At 38.4% G+C, this 20668-nt stretch overlaps 1 pseudogene; it reads left to right on the forward strand.

Annotated features, from left to right (window-relative positions):
- LOC125231940 overlaps positions 1-20668 on the forward strand; it is an 81448-nt pseudogene that overhangs the window by 16100 nt on the left and 44680 nt on the right.

Raw genomic sequence — 20668 nt, forward strand, 5'->3', positions numbered from 1 at the left:
TAACGTTATCAGTAACAGTAAGTTAATGTCGATTTACTATTAAGAAAACAAATTAGGTACAATTTCACAGAAAACCGAAAGATACAGTTTTAAATAGGTACATATTAAATATGGGTACAGAATGTTGTGCGAAAAGAATTCCCTTCGTATTTTGAAAAATTCGTATTTCGAAACGTACGAACATGTCATGCTATTTCAGTCAGTCTTAAAGTCTTAATACAAGACGTATTGACACTGTCTGAACAAGCATGACAAATACGAACCGAACGTTTCTGGAAAAATAGGAAAAAAAAAGCTTTTCGTATTACATTTGCAAGATGGTTGGTCTAATAAATTTATATTCTTTCATTTAAGAAACTTCAACTTGCATGAATTCAGTGATTTTAGATAATTATTTAACTTTCTCGACACAAATTTTAAATATTGAAAATCACGGTGGTTCCGTGAATCCGTGATTTGTGGACAGTCGTTTATGGTCCGACCTTATTCAGATCAGTTGTCACCAACCTTTTTTTCACAATTTCTTCTTCATGCCAGTCGTTAACATTATACACGTGAGATCAGACGTCGCCAACCTTTTGCGTGGTGTGTCGCGACAACGACGCTCGTGCTCGAGCGCCCTCGCCGCTCAACAGCCATCGCGCTGAGTGTCCGACTGCCCTGTGGTTGCCCGTTCATTATAACTGGCTGTGGGCATATAGTACATGTTCATGTTAAATAGCTTATTTATGATTAAAAGTTTGGTTTAATTACGACCAACAACGTTATTACTCTTTTTTATAGCTCAGTCCTGCACATTTTAATGTGGGATCAGAAGTTATCAACTTTTGCGTGATTTGCCGCAAAAAACTCCCAATGTTCAAAAGCGATGTTCGTGCTTAATGACTAATTTACAGTAAAATATAAGGTTTCATTAATACCTAGCGTCCCCAACATTTTTATTTAAGATCAAACTACCTAAATACATGTAGGATTTTATTTGATACCAGTGATCACAAACCCTTTTTGTCTTTAATATTAAACCTATTAATGTAACATCAGACGACGACAACCTTTTGCGGTATACAAAAAAACATTATATTTTTAAACAACGCAACATTAAATCATTTTAGATGATAAAGAGACTTTTTCAAGTAGATTTTAATGGAAAAGAACCTTATTTAGGTTAAAAAAATAAATTGGATAATCTTGAGTAATGATATTGGTACATCATTATAATGTTTTTGATATCCTAAGGTAATCTACATTTTTACACAAGACGAATTTCTTTAATATTTTTATTTACTTTCTGTAAAAGTCTACAAGATCGACTTTTTTATTTACCGTTCTAAAAACCTTTTTCTTATCTTAAGTATCTATAAATAAGGTTTATTTTATAAGCGTTGATCATTTTATTAACCGCAGAGATAAGTTTGCAGTCGGTTGTTTTCCCACAAATGATATTGAGCTTTAAAGCCGTGGTTGGAAGGGTTGATTTTGTTTGTGACTTTGATTCATAAAAAGCTTTCCATTTACGACTGTGATTGTGGAAGCATATTCGCTGGTTCATTCCCAACGCCGCACAGATAGAGGAAAGTAGGAAGACGCTAATTATAAAAAAGTATATACAAATTATATACGAGCAATTCCCTTTAAGTTTGTACATTTGAATCACGTCTCCGATTTGGATAAAAATTGGTAGGCTGATAGAGTCCATGATGCTGAGCAAGATTCACTAGGTTCATTGTATGAAACTTTCCTTTTTTGTTACCTAAAATGTATAGAAATTTGGTAACAAAAAAGGAAGATTTCATAAAAACTACATAGGACATTTTGGGAAACCTAGTGGATCTTGCTCAGCATCACGGACTCTATCAGCCTACCAATTTTTATCCAAATCGGAGACGTGACCCAAATGAACAAACTTAACGGGAATTGCTCATACATTAATTAACTCACGACTGTATTTCCAAGGCACTGGTCCCACCGCAAGCTAGTAAGCTATGAGCTATCGGCTATAAAAACGAACAAAAGATAAGCATCCGCGTGTAAATAAAAGAGACACGGCGATATTGATAGCTCACCGCTGGGCGAGTAACTATATAAACATCGCCGTGTCTCTTTTATTTACACGGGAGTGATTATCTTTTAATCGTTTTTATAGCCGGTAGCTCGACATAGCTTACTAGCTCGTGGGACCAGTGCCCAAATGTGGGCAGAGCACATCTGTTCAAGTTTCAATGCCACTATAGGCAAATAAGGGGTTTGAAGAAAACTAAATTGTTATATTTCAGTGACAGGTACCCAGCCCACTGGCCACACGACAATGGAACCCGTATTCTACAGTCGATTTCTACGACCCACGGGAAGAAAGGGGGTGGTGAAGTTCTTAAACCGTCAATAACACAGTATAAAAAATGTCAGGGTAATTTCTTATCTAATATGACTATAAACTTGCACCCTTTGATTCGGTCCAGAGACGCCCTGTGCGAATTGTCGACGATCCCAAACTTACAGGCGGTATTGAACCCTTAAGTCTAAAGAGAAACTTCATCTCCTTATGTGTGTTCTATGGCCTGTACAATGGGTTGTGTTCTAAGGAACTGTTTGACATGATGCCAACGTCCACTTTTCATCATCACACCGCTCGCCATCGACAGGGCGCTCATCCACACACCTTGCAACCTAAATGGCCGCACACCGTGCGGTTTCAGTGAAATTTCCTCCCGCGGACACTCCGGCTGTTTAGGTATTAGGCCGAGGTATTCCCGATGAACTACAGTATGTGGTTCTTCAAAAAAGGAGTGTACAAGTTTCTAATGGCTCGGCAACGCGCATGTGACACCTCTTGAGTTGCTGGCGTCCGTAGGTTACGGTGACTGCTTTCCATCAGGCGGACCGTATATCTGTTAGCCACCGACGTGGTATAAAAAAAACTGTAACTTTGGATAATAATTAAGTATCTGGATTTTGACGAAGTGAGGTAAGCGTTCGGAACAACGCAACTTTTATGAGAAGATACGTCTGTTCGGTGAGACACCGATCTGATTTTACTCTCATACGGAAATACCGAGGAAATAGCGCTTTTTATTAAAAACATGTATCCTCAAAATATTCATATTTATCCTTTGTAAATATTTAAATTGAACTTGAGTATATCGTATTACCTTTTTGATGTCTAAAAGTCTGGTAACGCACCTCCATCCATTCTGGTATTCGGGTCTCTATGGGCGGCAGTGATCGCTTACCACCTGGCGACCTATCTGCTCGTTTGCCTCCTATCTCATAAAAAATGATCTTTACTGGTGCAGTCAATATTACGGGACGGTGAAAGATTATATTCGAAGTCTGTAAAGACAAGATCAGACAGTCAGGACCGTAGCAAGTGGAAGTCTGTGGTCTCTGCGTACCCCTTCAAGAAACAGGCGTGACTACATATCTGTCTGTAGAAACTTTAATCAGAGAATATTCAACAGATTGGTAATAAACTGACCACGTTATCCGTGTATGCTGAAGACCGGGGTTCGACTCTCGGCTTCGCCACCAATGGATATGTCTTTGATTTGTAGATGTGTACTTCCTATTTCAGTTTTTAAATTATTATTATTGCAAGCATTATCATGTATCCAGACAGATGGGCCAAAATAGCGACCGAATGGGCACCACAAATTACCCGAGGCCGAGGTAGGCCAAAAATTAAATGGCGGAAAGACCTGGACTCGTTTTGTGGCGATTGGCGGGAGCATGCAAAGAGCCGTGACGAGTGGCGGAAAACAGGGGAGGCATTTGCCCAGCAGTGGGAAACAATATAGGCTATTAAAAAAAATTACAAGCCTGCACTGTGTCCCACTGCTGAGAAAAGGCCTACCAATTTGATTTCCACACGTCCCGGTTCTGGGCGATCTCCGGCCAGTGGTTGAGATTATACGTCCAGTGTGCGTAGCCGAATGCACAAACCCTCACGAAAGGAAACGCTCGTAGATATCTGGTTAGGGTGGCAGTGGGCTGGTCACGTTAGTCGCAGGACAGACGGTCGGTGGAGAGGTTCTTGAGTGGAGACCGCGACTCGGTAAACGTGGTGCAGGACGCCCTGTGACAAGATGGAGTGACGACATCCGCAAGTTGGCTGGTGTTGGCTGGATGAGATTAGCTGAAGATCGGGAGCAGTGGCGTTCATTAGGAGAGGCCTATGTCCAGCAGTGGACGAGGATAGGCTGATAATGATGATGATGATGATGATGTAGATATCTATCTCTATCGCTCTTACGTATTGGCGCGACAGAGCCAGACTACCTGTCGCGTTTCGCGTCGGAGAAATGCTATTCGGCTACGGGGCTTGGTCATCCCGCCACCTCCGCCGGTGCTAGATCCTCATCCATCTTTCAGCATCCATACTGTGGCTACTTTAGCCCACCTCTGAATCAGTTTTTAAAAAGTCTATTAATTTTTCTAAGCTAACAAGTTGTGTGAGCTAAACTTTTTTTTATACTACGTCGGTGGCAAACAAGTCCGCCTGGTGGAAAACGGTCACCGTAACCCATGGACGCCTGCAACTTAAGGAGTGTGGCAGCTTCACTCACCGGCAGGAACACAACACTATGAGTAGGGTCTAGTGTTATTTGGCTGCGGTCTTCTGTAAGGCGGAGGTACTTCCCCAGTTGGGCTGTGCTCTAGATTCGAGCGAGATGATATCCGCTGTGCTGTGCCCTACCACACAAAGCGGAATATCATTCGCTATGCCCTAACTGTAAAAAACCTATTAATATATAAAAGTGTCACAAAACACCCATCCACCTGTTACCGTGGGTAACGGACGCGCTGACCTGAATCGTATCTACTTATTTATTTACGCAAAATTATATGTACGTCAACGCACGCCAACCAATCAATAAACACTATAGTTACTGCCCGTGCTGCGTTTAGACCGTACTAAGCGATGTGAGTTACTTACCTGTGCGAGTAACTTGCGTGTCCATAATTATATGTACGTCAACGCACACCACCCAATCAATAAACACTATAGTTACTGACCGTGCTGCGTTTAGACCGTACTAAGCGATGCAAGTTACTTACCTGTGCGAGTAACTTGCCTGTCCATAATTATATGTACGTCAACGCACGGCACCCCATCAATAAACACTATAGTTACTGCCCGTGCTGCGTTTAGACCGTACTAAGCGATGCGAGTTACTTACCTGTGCGAGTAACTTGCCTGTCCATAACTATGTGTACGTAGCACGCCACAAAATCCGTCTATAATAAAGTAGGCCGTCATTAATAAAGAATAATTACTAATAAACACTATGTTTGTATGAGATATTTATACGCAAGAAGCCTTTAAGACAATACAGGAGGGGTTAATTCTCCATACAAACGCTCTCGACTATTTCCTTTCTGGTTTTTAAAGATAGAGCAATGATATTTTCAACACAGATTATAACTATTTTTATCTGTGTCGGACCGTTTTGATTTTATTAATATTCTTATTTTTAGAGACGCTAGAGCGCCTAGAGCCCGTCAAAAATTTCCAATAACAGCGTTATTGATTATGGCGTAAAAAAAAAGGTGTGGTATTCAAAATTGGTGACAATTAGCCAAAAAAGCTAAACGGCTCAACACAGATTATTTCATTGTTATTCAGATTCTCAAATTTCGTTATGATTGATTAATCGATCTCGATTTTACATAACGCAACGCAAGCTCAATCATTACATTCAAGGAAAACCATTGACAATGAAAATATATTGTTGTTTTCGGTTAGCGCGATAGGTACTCAAGACATAAAATTATAAAAACGGATTTGGAAGCGTATGTAATATAAATTCATTATACGCGATGTACTTAATCCGTGTTCATAGTTTCAACTATTTTGGTTCAGTGATCCAAAGTGAATGGTCTCTATTACTTTTTTTATGCACCATTAGGCCATTTTTTTTTTCAAAGTTGTCTCCCCCCCACATTTTATGGATTTTTTATGTGGTTTCCACTCAGAATCGCAAACTCTTTCAATAGGTACTAGTAGGAGAAAAGTGTCTCAAGGTTTTTTCCCATTCTGTAACCATGTTTTAATAACTTATGGCGGTAACGGAATGGAAGGTTAGAAAAATGAATGGAAGTCTTGGGAATTTTTTTTCTCCTATATCAGGATCGAAAGACCTAGCGATTCTGAGCATGAATCGCGTATAAAATACCCATGTTACAAAAAAAGTGGGGTGGACATGGACAACTTGAAAAAATGGCCCAATAACGTGCTAGTCAATCAGTACGCAATCTTCTACTTGAAGCTAGTCCCGCTAGTCAAGCTAGTGAAGGCAGCACAACCGTCACAAAGCCTGCAAGGCCTCCATCCATCAACGCGTGATCGCCAGTGGAAATACGCCTCATCAACCCTGACCCCAAACTGTCAAGACAACCCCGCTTTATATTAAAATAGCAGGTGCTAAAACTATAAAATTTTATTATTTTGAAAATTTACTAAAAAATCATAACGACAAAAATAACATTTATAGAGCTATTTATTATATTAAAATAGCAGGTGCTATAAGGACTATAATAATACATCATTTTGGAAATTTACTAAAAAATAAAATTTCATAGAGCCTGCCGGCGATGTTTCCAATTTCATTACTTATCCACGTGGATAAGACATCTGTCATTCTCACACTAACATACTTGCCAAAGCGTGACGGATACTTTATCCACATACCTATCCACATACATAAGTAATAAAATTGAATGTATAATACGCCCGCTGTACTAATGTACTATTACCCTACAAGCCTACTGTAAATTTTTCGCGTTCGTGTTTTCAAATATATGTCTAGTTTCACCGTTTTTCCGGACTTTCGTATGGCGAAGCCATTCACTCAAAATTTTTGCAGTTCACTCAAGTTGCGGAATAGCAAAAATACATACTCCTTATTCATAAACGTTCACTAAAGTTATCAAGCCGATAAAGTTCGTTTGTCCCTTTTTATCGCCCAATACGTCGGAAAGGGACAAATAAACTTTATCGGCTTGATAACTTTAGAGTACTTTTTAATTTTTTTTTATTAAGCAGAAACGTCTGCTAACGATTCTAAACATTTTTATATTAAAGGAAAAAATGGAAAAATTTACGCTTCCGGCGGGACTTGAACCCGCACCATTTTTGCAATCCGTGCAATGCTCTTACCAATTGAGCTACGGAAGCCACGCCGGACTTCGCAAATCTTTCCATGCCTTTCCTTTTGTACACACGTCTTGGGGTGACGTCTAGCGCCATCTACCGACAGACTATTACATCTTGTAACGGCACTAAAACTTAAAAAAACCGGCCAAGAGCGTGTCGGGCCACGCTCAGTGTAGGGTTCCGTAGTTTTTCGTATTTTTCTCAAAAACTACTGAACCTATCAAGTTCGAAACAATTTTCCTATAAAGTCTTTATAAAGTTCTATTTTTGTGATTTTTTTCATATTTTTTAAACATATGGTTCAAAAGTTAGAGGGGGGGGACGCACTTTTTTTTCCTTTAGGAGCGATTATTTCCGAAAATATTAAAATTATTAAAAAACGATCTTAGTAAACCGTTATTCATTTTTAAATACCTATCCAACAATATATCACACGTTGGGGTTGGAATGAAAAAAAATATCAGCCCCCACTTTACATGTAGGGGGGGTACCCTAATAAAACATTTTTTTCCATTTTTTATTTTTGCACTTTGTTGGCGTGATTGATATATATATTGGTACCAAATTTCAGCTTTCTAGTGCTTACGGTTACTGAGATTATCCGCGGACGGACGGACGGACGGACGGACGGACGGACGGACGGACGGACGGACAGACAGACATGGCGAAACTATAAGGGTTCCTAGTTGACTACGGAACCCTAAAAAACTAAACGTAAAACTTTAGAGTACGTTTATGAATACGGGGGATAGTGTTTTAAAACTAAACAATTTTTCTTGTTTTCGATTACTAAGTGCCTGAGTGGACGCTGGGAGCGTTCTGTTTGGCGACGTGTGCAATGGGGTGGGCGAGTGAGCGTCCACCCTATGCAGCGTCGACTCACTTGTACGAGCTTCAATTGTTTGACATCGTAATACAATCGATATTGGGTCTGACAGAGACCATAAATAAAAAACCGGCCAAAAGCGTGTCGGACCTCGCTCAGTGTAGGGTTCCGTAGTTTTCCGTATTTTTCTCAAAAACTACTGAACCTATCAAGTTGAAAACAATCTTCCTAGCAAGTCTTTATAGAGTTCTACTTTTGTAATTTTTTTCATATTTTTTTACATATGGTTCAAAAGTTAGAGGGAGGGGGGGACACACTTTTTTTTCCTTTAGGAGCGATTATTTCCGAAAATATTAATGTTATCAGAAAACAATTTTAGTAAACCCTTATTCATTTTTAAATACCTATCCAACAATATATCACACGTTGGGGTTGGAATGAAAAAAAAATCAGTCCTCGCTTTTCATGTAGGGGGGGGGGTACCCTAACAAAACATTTTTTTTTTACATTTTACCACTTTGTCGGCGTGATTGTAGGTATACGTATTGGTACCACAGCTTTCTAGTGCTAACGGTCACTGAGATTATCCGCGGACGGACGGACGGACGGACAGACATGTCGAAACTATAAGGGTTCCTAGTTGACTACGGAACCCTAAAAACCTGTCATAACCTTTTCGACATGAATATGACACGTGGTTTACGGTTTATAAATGGCGTTTCAAAGTCCTAATCTGTGTAATCCTGATGGATATATAAAAAATGAATAGGATTTATCTCTGGGCATCAGATGCGGCTAAGGGATTTAGGCTTTGACGTATTTAGGGGCCACAGTCAGGTATTTGAAACGTACCGTTGTTTTATGACGCAAAATCAAAAAAAATAGATGCGATTACCTACTACTTTATTAATGTACACTTGTACAGTCAACAACACAGCTATGAATACAGACAAAGTGCCATAAATATATATATACACTTTAATGTACAGGCAATAAAGTTCTGTGTACATATTTGTCTGTATTTCCAGCTGCGCTGTTGACTGAACGATGAGTGCGATAATGAGCACATTACGCATTTATGTCAAAAATGTATGGCCTAATGTCACATCTTGGACACTATTACGGATTATATATCAAAGAGGCGCGTTTCTAGCACACATTCTAAGCTCGTGTAGGTGAACGCGTACCATGCTTGTATGAGTGAGATATGACGGGTTGACTGTTCGCGTTTTTGACAGGCGGTAACCGAGAGGGGGTGGGCTGCGCTTTCAGCGGGGAGCGGAAGTGGCCATACTGTACGATAGTACTCTTTATTATACTGTGCTAATGTTCTGTAAAACGTTGTACGATGCCGCGAATAACTATCTACGTTCGTGTTTTAATTTATTGTCACTTGTTCTGAATTCCTTATTTATCGCACTAGTATTGTATCGTAATGTTCTTTTGTGATGGAAATGATGTTAATGTGTGTGTTTTTTTTGTTGCAGGTTACGCTATAGGAAAATAACGAGTGCCACCATATACCAAGTGTTCTTTACTAAATATTTAAGACTAGGTGAGTTTATCCTTTACTTTTTACGGCATGCTTTCAAATAGGCTAATTGATCACAACTTTACAATTTTTTTTACAGTATATTAATTACAGTGTGCTGCAAAAGTGCATGGTGAATTTATCAATGAATTGGTTCATACTTTCTACGTGCAATTTCGAACCTTGTACAATCATTAAAAAAATACAAAACTGCTTTTTGTGACAACATTTTCAGACTTTAAAAATATTTCCTTTTTAACTAAAATAAAATAATTTACTTTTTTCCATTTTTTACCCAACATTAAAAAAGTGCTAACGGTTACTGAGATTATCTCCAAAATATCGGAACCCTAAAAAAACTTAACAGAGCCCAGCAAAATTAACAACCAAAAGATTTTATGAAAAGTTCCTTTCGGTCTTTTGATCTCATGTGAAATACCAAAACTATAAGAAAACTGTCATTCCACCAACCTAATATATCAATAATGTTTGCCATCCTCCCCGGCGCGACCCGGAATTGAATCCGCGACCCCGAGCCCCGCATCCGGCCACTTACGGAAATATGTCAAAAAATACAACCTCTTTTATAGGAATAACAACGCCTCTTTCAGTACCTTTACCATATGTTTTAGACGTAGTTTTTTATTTATGACAACATTTATTTTTGTATTCCCGTAAATTATTGTAACATTCGCAAACAAAAATTTCTCACATAATAAGTTCGGGTCATCAAAGCCTTTGAAGCCTTGATGAGGGGTTCTTGTCCGCCATAAATAAATACCACAAGTTTAAATCACAATTTTATTAAATTTAGATTAAATTATAAATTAAATTAAATTAACAATAGACATAATTATGTAATTAGAATGTAACTATAATTTTATGCAATCGTGTAACATATTGTAAAACGTTGAAACCTCGTGGTAGTCTCCATGCTTTTGATGGTTATCTTTAGTGTTTTTAGAGGTTTTTATTTGACTTGCAGTATTCGTAATTTAAAAGCTATATGGGTCATTCTATTTATACAATACTACCCTTTTTGGCAGGGATCGGAACAGGAACCAGTACGTATTTATGTAGACGTTTCTGCATGATAAAATAAAAAACAAAGTATGGGTTAGCACATTGTTACTGGCGAATCCTCAATGTAAATTGAGACTCCAGTGCCTGTTAAGATATATTCTTACGAGTAGATGTTTGCTATAACGCCACCTAAGGTAGTTGAGAATTGAGGGAAGACATGGATAAATTCGCACGCATCCAGCAGGCCTCCGTGGCGCAGTTGGGAGCGTGATGGCCCTGGCAAGGCCACAGGTCACAGGCTCGAGTCCTGCTGGATGTGTGAATTTTTCCATTTTTCCTTTAATTTAAAAATAGGAACCAATAATTTGAATTATTTTGGGGTTTTATGTAATTTTTTAAATGTTTGTTGTAGCTGCAACGAATTTTCAGGTTATCCCATTTAAAAAAAAGAAAAACAAAGAAGGACAAACTAAAATAAAACTAATACATTTTTTCGGCCAAATTAAAATAAAACTTCATTTCATTGCCGTATTCAGTACGAAAATGGTTAAATAACATAAATGTTGAATTACTACATTAGCTAATAATTTTGTAAACTACTTTTAATTTTAGCTCACTTATTTTTTCAATCCGTTGTTGTTTTAAGTAGTTTTAGCAGAAGGTGGGTTTTTAGTAAAGTTTTGTTTTGTCAAAGTTGTACGAGATTTATTGTTTTAATTCGTTGTTTTGAAATTCAATTTCAGCTACGATAATAAAGTTTAAAAAGTAAATTACGAACGTGAATAAAGCGTAGTAATACAGCAAGGGTCTTTGACCGGGATTTTTATTTATTTAAGGGTAGAACAACATTCAAGAACTAGCAAAAATACGGACGAGAGACATGAAAATGAAAAATGAAACATAATTTTATCTTTAGAGTTTTTAATGATTCACGGTTATTTTCATTAGACTTAAATTGACCGGGATATAGACCGTGACCAGTTCTCCATGATCATGATGCATGCAATTGCATCGAAATATCGGAAGGTCGACAAAAATCAAAAAGGTAATCTAAGGCTATATCCCGGTCAATATAAGTCTAATAATTATCTGTTGTTCATGGTTTTGTTTTCATATGGGGTAGGGTTTTCAAATCTTGGGATTAGTTGTCAAAGCGGACCCCAGACTCCCATGAGCCGTGGCAGATGCTGGAATAACGCAAGGAGGATGATGATGATGGGGTAGGGTTTTAAAGATAATGTGCTCGACCCTGTAAATGACAATTAAGGTTACGCGTATAGAAAACATACATATTATGTATTTAGCGCGTCATAACATAAGTACATTTTTCGGCCTTACGCCGTGACTTGCGTGGGCGACGTTATCGATATGGAAGTATAAGACGCGATGGCGACGCGACGCGACGGACACCACGCAAGACGGCGTTAGAATAGAATAGAATAGAAATAAAGAAGGGATTGCACAAGACTGTAAAAATATTGGCGTTCAATATAGCAAAACCACTGCCTTCATAAATCTTAATGCTTTCCCCGGCAGCACTAATAAATAAACATTGTTTGAGATCGGATCATCATTTCCGACTTCTGAAATAACCCTTTCGAACATTTCTTGACGAGTTCCCAGTAAAGGCCCATTCTGGCTTTGCAATCCACACTAATATTATAAATGGGAACTTTCTAACGCGAACGAAGTCGCGAGCAAAAGCTAGTTTAACACTTTCGAAACCGGGCTCTACGCGGCGCTACGACATTTTCGCTACATACGGGGAAACCCATGTAATCGGCTACGCTTCTACGAGCGGTGTGCCCGACAGTCGGGTTCTTGGTAGCGAAAGTGTTAATAATAATTTGATACGACTCTGAGCATCTTACGCTTTGTTCAATAAATTAATGACTTTTCCCGTCACTAGCTCGGAAACACGTGTTTTGTCCTTTAACACTTTCGCTACCAAGAACCCGACTGTCGGGTACACCGCTCGTAGAAGCGTAGCCGATTACATGGGTTTCCCCGTATGTAGCGAAAATGTCGTAGCGCCGCGTAGAGCCCGGTTTCGAAAGTGTTAATACCAGCGGGTAAAAACGCATTTTATCCACTAGTGGGTAAAGTAATTTGACCTTGAATAAAGTCAAATGAACTGCTCTAAAATTGATAAAACTAAGTGAATCTAGTAATAAAGATGATTTACCACCTGTGGAACTACTGGAAGCAGTGATAAACGCATTTTTTGCGTTGTAGTTTCCTCGCTATAGTGAGGGGAAAAGTTTTGTGTTACACGCGGGTGCAAATGTATTTTACTTCTCGTGTGTTAAAAAACTCGCAAGTTCAGGATTCTATTCTCGAATCACTCGCTTCGCTCGTGGTTCAACTATAGAATCCTTTCACTTGCTCGTTTTTCAATTCCACACTCGGCGTTAAAATACAACGGGCAAAGTTGTTGTATAACATTGTATAACAAATAACTATTTTTGCTTACTTTTACATAAAAATGTAACTCAGAAATACAGATTGGTATAAAGTGCATCGGGGCAATTTCAACTAATGTTAATATATTCCACGTGCTAAAAAAAGATTCAGTATGGCTTCCGCGGGGTCGTGCAACAGGTGACCTTCTGGTTCATGCTACTCATCTTTGGAGTGAGGCAATTGAGAGGCACGGTGAAGCCCTTGCGGTGTCTTTCGATGTCTCTAAAGCATTCGACCGAGTTTGGCACGCTAGTCTAATAAGCAAGCTTCCAGCATACGGGATACCAGCTGGCCTGTGCAACTGGATTGAAAATTTCCTGAGTGAACGTTCCATTCGGGTGGTGTTGGATGGGTACACTTCTGGCTATCTAATCCCCCCGTCTCCTTTCTGTCAACGGACTAGGCGCGGATTTGCGTTTCATCCTTACGCCGTTTCTTTACCACTGATTCGCACTAAACGATTTGCATCTAGCTTTATCATGCGAACGGCTAAGGAGTGGAACTCACTTCCTGCATGTCTATTTCCAACCCACTATAATTAGGATTTTTTTAAATCAAGAGTGAATAGACATTTTTTGGGTAAACATGCTTCATCCCGGACTGCATCGGCACTTTCCAATCTTTCCATCAGGTGAGATTGTGGTCAAATGTTTTACCTGTTCCTCATAAAAAAAATAATCTTTGTTTGGTTTCAAAGACTGTCAAAGATTCATTTAAAATAGTACATTACGAAACGAGTGCGGAAAAGAGAAAGTTCGAAATGAGTGGCAATAAATTAAAACACGAGTGAAAAGTGTGTGTGTGTGTGTGTGAATCGACAAGAGTTATGAACTTCGTTTTCGCACGTGTAACATTTATTTTTCAGTACAGATGTGGAGTTTTGACCTAACAAGAAAAATTAACCACTTCTTTTTTTTTATTATAAACGGGCTTACTCTTGGCCAAAGGCAAAGTGGCCTATGATGGGGTGAGCTCGCCCAGAAGATGCCTGTTCACTACTCCGGGCAAAAACCACCATCTCTATACCGAAAAATATATTTCCTTCGCTGAAATAACTGAAAGAACTCGTGGTCACGTTTAAACGAGATTGGATTCATCCCCGAGATGTTTACAAAGTTCTTTATCAGATTTGTCGGTGTGATGTTAATACAATTTGTCGAACACCGACCAACAGATTCAACTGAAAAAAAGAAAATGAAGAGTGGGGATGTGAAATACAATCAATTATAAGTTATAGTTTAGAATAACTAATATGGTTGCCGGTGTGGTGACGGGTTAAAAATTTCACCACCCCCTTTCTTCCCGTGGGTGTTGATTATGGGATATGGGTTAAATTGTGGCGTAGTCGAAAGGCAGGCTTGGTCACTGCAATGTCACAATTTCGTTTTCAATTAACCCCACACATAGCTGGGCATTAACTCGTTAATCCGTTAATCGTTAATTAACGAAGTTAACATTTCGGTTAACGGATTAACTTTTAAGTTAACTTTAAAAAATGTTAACGGATTCGTTAACTTCCGTTAAATTTCTTCGAGTCCGTTAATCGTTAATCCAGTTCTGCACGCGCCGAGTAAAACTTGCTCTGACCGCTGCTGTAAAAGCCCGGAGTACGGCGAAACCTAGGATTTTCACGTAAATTCACAGTCTACAGACAAATTGGTGCCTTTGGATCACTTGTTCGAAGCCTGCTAAAGTTTATTAGTCATACTGCACCCATCACTAACTGCGAAATAGAATGTAAATCATCAGGCATAACACACAAATCGCGCAACCGACGTAACAAGCCAGAGTGCAGAGTTCGGCGGGCCTCGCTATCTACCAAGTTACCGTAGATCACAACTTCGATTAGAGGTGTCTCAATCCAAGGAACCTACGCACCATGACTACGATCGCATGATTGACCCAATAAAACATATAAAACCTAGAATTGACCTAACCAATGTCGATATAAGTCCAAAGAGAACAATATTTATTAAAATTTCGCTGTTACCAATTGGCAGCTGGGATTTTTTAACAGATTTTGGCGAACTTCGGGCTTTTACAGAATTTACAGTAACATATAAACTTACGCAAATACTAAATAGTTGATAACTGATGCAATTAGCAACAGTAAATTTTTTTTTACATCGATTAACGGATTATCGATTAACTAAACTTCCGTTAAATTTGTTGAAATGTATCGCTTTAACGATTAACGAAGTTAACTTTTATAGTAACGGATTAGCGATTATCGAAGTTAACTATTTGATTAACGGTGCCCAGCTATGACCCCACATTTGCCAAGAGTGGCATTGAAATATAAGTAGTTTTATGTGCTCTGCCCACCCCTTTATGGGATACAGGCGTGATTGTATATATCCTATTTGTTGAAACCAGTAATTGGCTTTTCAGATACACATTTTTGCTAATTAGTTTTAGATCTTAAGCTGTTGGTTTTGCGAATAAAATAAAAAATAATAATAAATAATAATAACGTATGATGAAAAGAAAAATATTAAATACAGCACAGTAGGGGCGAAAATTTCGACTAGCGGGGAGTAAGTTCAAGTAATTGATTTCTTATCAGTGTGCGTAGCCGAATGCACAAATCGTGAGCGAATCGTGAAACGTTTGGGCATTCGGCTACACACACTGTGCTCTTGTGAATTATGTGATCATAAACATACCTCTACATTTTTCAAATAAACTTTAAACTGAACTAAATGTCATTTAACTTTTTTACTCAACTTTAAACAGTAAACCGACTTAAACGCTCACAAAAACAAAACACTAAAGCACAGTTTTACCGAACAGAATTGTAAATACATTTAAAACGAGCTAAATATCTTGCCGTTTCACGACGTTTCATCCGTTCGCCAAACACCGCTTTAAAAATAAAAGCGAATTGTCCAGTGTTATTTTTGTATGCTGTCGTGAATTTGTACGACGTATTTTGTCGTGTTTTGCTTTCTTTGCTAGTTTTTAGGATCGTTAGGGAAATGTGACCTACGTTTACCCTAAGTTATTACTTTAGTTCACCATGAACCATGATAAATAGGTAATTTTATTATGCATACTGTACCAATGAATTAAAGCGCGATTGGAACTTTAATGTAATTTAAAATTATGTCAAGTATTGTTAAGGATGCTGTCAGTGTATCAGTGTCAAAAACCTAACCAAAAGTGAGAAAACCCCCGACCGCGACATAGTAGACCGATTTTCATGACACATGGCTAAGAACACTCCCGACTAACTCAGCTTTCAGAAAAAAAAAACTAAATCTAAATCGGTTCATCCGTTCGGGAGTTACGATGCCACAGACAGGCACACACACACAGACAGACAGATAAACAGACAGGCAGACAGACAGATAGACACGTCAAACTTATAACACCCCGTCGTTTTTGCGTCGGGTGTTAAAAATGATTGTTGCTCTAGTAGAAAGTAATAGGCACCACCGTCTATGTAAACCGTTTTGCATGATGTGGCAACTATTGAGTCAATTTTGTATGAGAAAAAAGTAAAAGTAGATAAAACTTGATAAAAAAAGTTCCGTTTCTACCTACCTACTCTTTTTAGGGTCCCGTAGTCAACTAGGTTTCTAAGCTGTACTTTATTTTTCACGAGAAATTTTTAAGATTTATCTTACAACCGATCATACTTTATTTGATTCTACGTGAATTAATTTACTAATATTGTTTTACTGACATTTATTTTAGTTATATTTGATTTAATTTCGCTTCCATGGTTTTCAATTAATTTATTTATTCTAATTTTGTAATGACATTGATAGAAAATTTAGTTTTGTAGAATACTAACCATATATTTAATTATTATGTAATTGCATACTAACAACAATGATCTCAGTTGGTCCTTGAAGTAAATGAATTGAATTGAATTGAATAACCTGTATTTCAAAACATTTTAAAACCCATATTTGCTTAAATACGCAAATTGGGTCACCGAGCCTTTGAAAGCACGTTTTAAGTAAAACATGCACTGCCTTCATTTAATACTGCGCCATATAATATATCCGGTGTTGGCGGGGAAGGATCATTTGTAATAAAGAAACGTTATGGTAGATGCGTCTAGTGAAAAAACATATAAACATACAGGGTGAAATGAAAAGTACCAGCCAAACTTTGCGTAGTGAAGAATGTAACAAATCAAATTATTTGATTAAATGTGAGTGTGCACGGGAAAACGTCCCACTTTGTCGATTGCTATAAATCCGCTTTGTCAGTTCATTAATATAAAGATTCATGTAGAGGTAAATCTCGCCTTAATGGTAACCGACAAAGTGGGACGTTTTACTAAACACACTCATAAATATTTTTTGATTCGCTAGTAACTATATAAGGTCCTAATTTATTAGATGCAGATATTTTTACAGCTGATAGTACTCGGTCTCTGGAGTATGTTAAACCGTGAAACATTATAGCTTTTACGATGTTTTATTGGAGAAAACGGAAAAACAAATTTGCTACGTAAAAACACCCTGTTTATGTGATTATTAAATGAAAACTCATTGAACAGATTCTAGTACCTCTTTTACGTACCACTTAACTGTAACTGGCCACTTCAATGACATGTGCAGTTTTCCCGCCGAACCTTTACGACATTTACAACAAACAATTGTTGACATGACAGACAGTGTTATTGTGACATGTGATAATGCACATGTAATTTTTTTTTAGACGAAATTATAATTAATTTTTTTTGTTAGGAAAATGAAATCAAAAAAGTTACATGAAAAGATTTCTTAATTTATATTTAAAGTTAATTATTTTAATGTAAAGTATCATGTGTTAAAATATCTGCAACTAATAAATTAGGACCTTATATATAAATTGCCTGCAGCATATCATGCTATTCGTGGGAGGAGCTTGCAACTCGGACTGGCGAACTGCTGTCAAAATGGGACTTAATAACTTTGAGCTAACCCGACTTGAAGACCTTGACACCAAACGTCAGCTCCGAAAATCTCGGCCCAAGCCCTCCTACAACTATAATTACAACTCTTCTGGGAAGCTCTACTGTGCTCCGTGCTGTCGGACTTCCAAAATCGAATTTGGATTTGGAAGTCACGCTCGTGCTCATGCTCGTAACAATTTTGTTTCATAAATAGTAATAATAAATTAATTAAAATTGTCAGGATGTCGCCGTCGATGGATACGTCTGTGAGGACATCATCATAAATTATAAACTGAAATAGATACCATAGGTACACTATAGAAAAAGCGATCAAAATATCCTAATCCTGTAAAGGATTCATATAGGAGGTGCAGGCACAAATTGCTCGCCCTTAGAGTTGGTCAAAGGGCCTAGCCTTCCGAGATAACATACACTAGAGAAACGACAGGTACCTCGGCGGTCGAGGTGGTGTAGCGGTTTATCACGTCAGTCGCGATAGTTGGAGACCCGAGTTCGTTTCCCGGCTTCGCCACCAGTGCATTACTGCATAGTGACTTTATGCATCAGTCATTATCAGAGATCTGACAACTGGACGTCATTCTAACAACATACATACATACATACATACACTGAGAAAAATTTGCATTGTGAATTTAACAAGTTACAAGTATCTTTTGTAAGCTTTTGTTAAATCTCTTGGTGTAGAATTAGTGCAAATAAATTCATTTCATTTCAAGCGGCTGCATTAACAGCTAAAACTCTTATCATCATCCTCCTTGCGTTATCCCGGCGCCACGGCTCGTGAGAGCCTGGGGTCCGCTTTGACAACTGATCTCAAGATTTAGCGTAGACCAGACTTTCGAAAGCGACTGTCATCTGACCTTCCAACCCGAAGGGGTAACTAGACCCTATTGGGATTACTTAGTCCGGTTTCCTCATGATGTATTCCTTCACCGAAAAGCAAAGGCCGATGGGCAAGCTCCGCGTAGGGCCAAAGGCCCGGAGCGTCCCTGATAGGCACGCTGGTATACTGGGAACATAACACGATCCAATATCTAAAACTCTATAAGACTAAATGAATAGGAATGACGACGACATAAAAAATGGCATTCTGTTTAGTCCGTCGGTAAGATCGTTCAAAAATAGGTACTGAACACATATTTTTCTCTCTATCTATAATTAATGAAAAAATACAAAGATACAGAGCATCAAAGTTCCGGAGACTTGTGACGTCACTTTTAATTAAAAATTGTACCTAGGCGTGACGTCACGCGAAACTTCAACGCGTTGTACTGTCGTAATTTTTCGTTTACGAGAAAAAAGAAAAATTATGTGTCCAATTTTTTTTTTTGATAATCTGACGGACTAAATAGTTTTTTTTGTCGTGTCGCCTATTTGTGACAAAAAGCGCCACTTCTTCACACACGTTGCCAGTAGACTTCACTGACAGAGCTCGCTTAGTGACGTATCTACTGTTTTCTGTCTCTACGGGTGTAGTCCATTAGTGCGTCTTCGTAATGGCGGCGTTGGATGCGGTCATGTTACACACTTACACAAATGTATCCACGTACATGCCAAGGTAATCCGTATAATCCAGAGCCGCTACCACGTTTTTGACGTTTTAGAGGTGTTTAGAATATGTACGTGATGGAAAATGACGTTATCTACATACATACATACAATCACGCCTGTATCCCATAAAGGGGTAGGCAGAACACATGAAACTACTAAAGCTGCAGTGCCACTCTTGGCAAATAAGGGGTTGAAAGAAATCGAAACTGTGACATTATCTATGACGTTATCTATGTAGAAAATACACAGCACCAAGCAGCAATCAAAAATAACATACATATTTCCTGGCGTTACACTTTCGTATAACATTTTTTTAATACTACGTCGGTAACAAACAAGCATACAGTTCGCCTGATGGAAAGCGGTTACCATACCTATGGACGCCTGCTCAAGGAGTGTCACCATGCACGTTGGCAACACATTAGAAACTTGTACACTCCTTTTTGCTGCGTACACAGCAAAAAGGAGTATACAAGTTCTAAGGAGGGTTCGGGTTGCCGACGACTCAAAGGACAATAAACGGAACACATTAGTTCTGTATTTCCTTCCGTTGCTAATACACCGCACCCTCGTTGAGCTCTGGCAGCCTTACTCACCGGCAGGAACACAAGTAAATGAGTAGGGTCTAGTGTTATTTGGCTGCGGTCTTCTGTAAGGCGGAGGTACTTCTCCAGTTGGGCTCTGCTCTAGATTCGAGCGAGATGATATCTGCTGTGTTGTTTCTACCACACAAAGCGGAATATCATTCGCTATGCCCTACCTCCTATAAGACTAACTTATTTTAAAATGTCATAACTCACGGTGGCGGTTCAGTAGTCTATAGGTACATTTTACAAGAGTTGAACGTTATTCTTCCAAAAATAGGTGACTAGGAAAATTGACATATTTAATATTACGAATAGAAAGTGTTGTGTTATAATATTAATAAGTCTGTTTTTTCTGTCCAATTTAGTGAATGTTCCTTATACCTAATCATCATACCAATGTGTATATGTAAGTACCTAAACAGGATAGGCGAGACGACTAAAAAAAATTATCAAAGAATTTTACAAGGTACAATTTTTACTTAGAAGTGACGTCACAAGCCCCCACTCCGGAACTTTGATGCTCGATATCTTTGTATTTTTTCATTAAAAGCGATAAATATGTGTTCAGTATTTTTGGACGATCTAAATCTAACTGACAGACTAACAGAATGCCATTTTTTTA

The sequence above is a fragment of the Leguminivora glycinivorella genome, chromosome 12, assembly GCF_023078275.1.
Source record: "Leguminivora glycinivorella isolate SPB_JAAS2020 chromosome 12, LegGlyc_1.1, whole genome shotgun sequence".
NCBI lineage: Eukaryota > Metazoa > Arthropoda > Insecta > Lepidoptera > Tortricidae > Leguminivora > Leguminivora glycinivorella.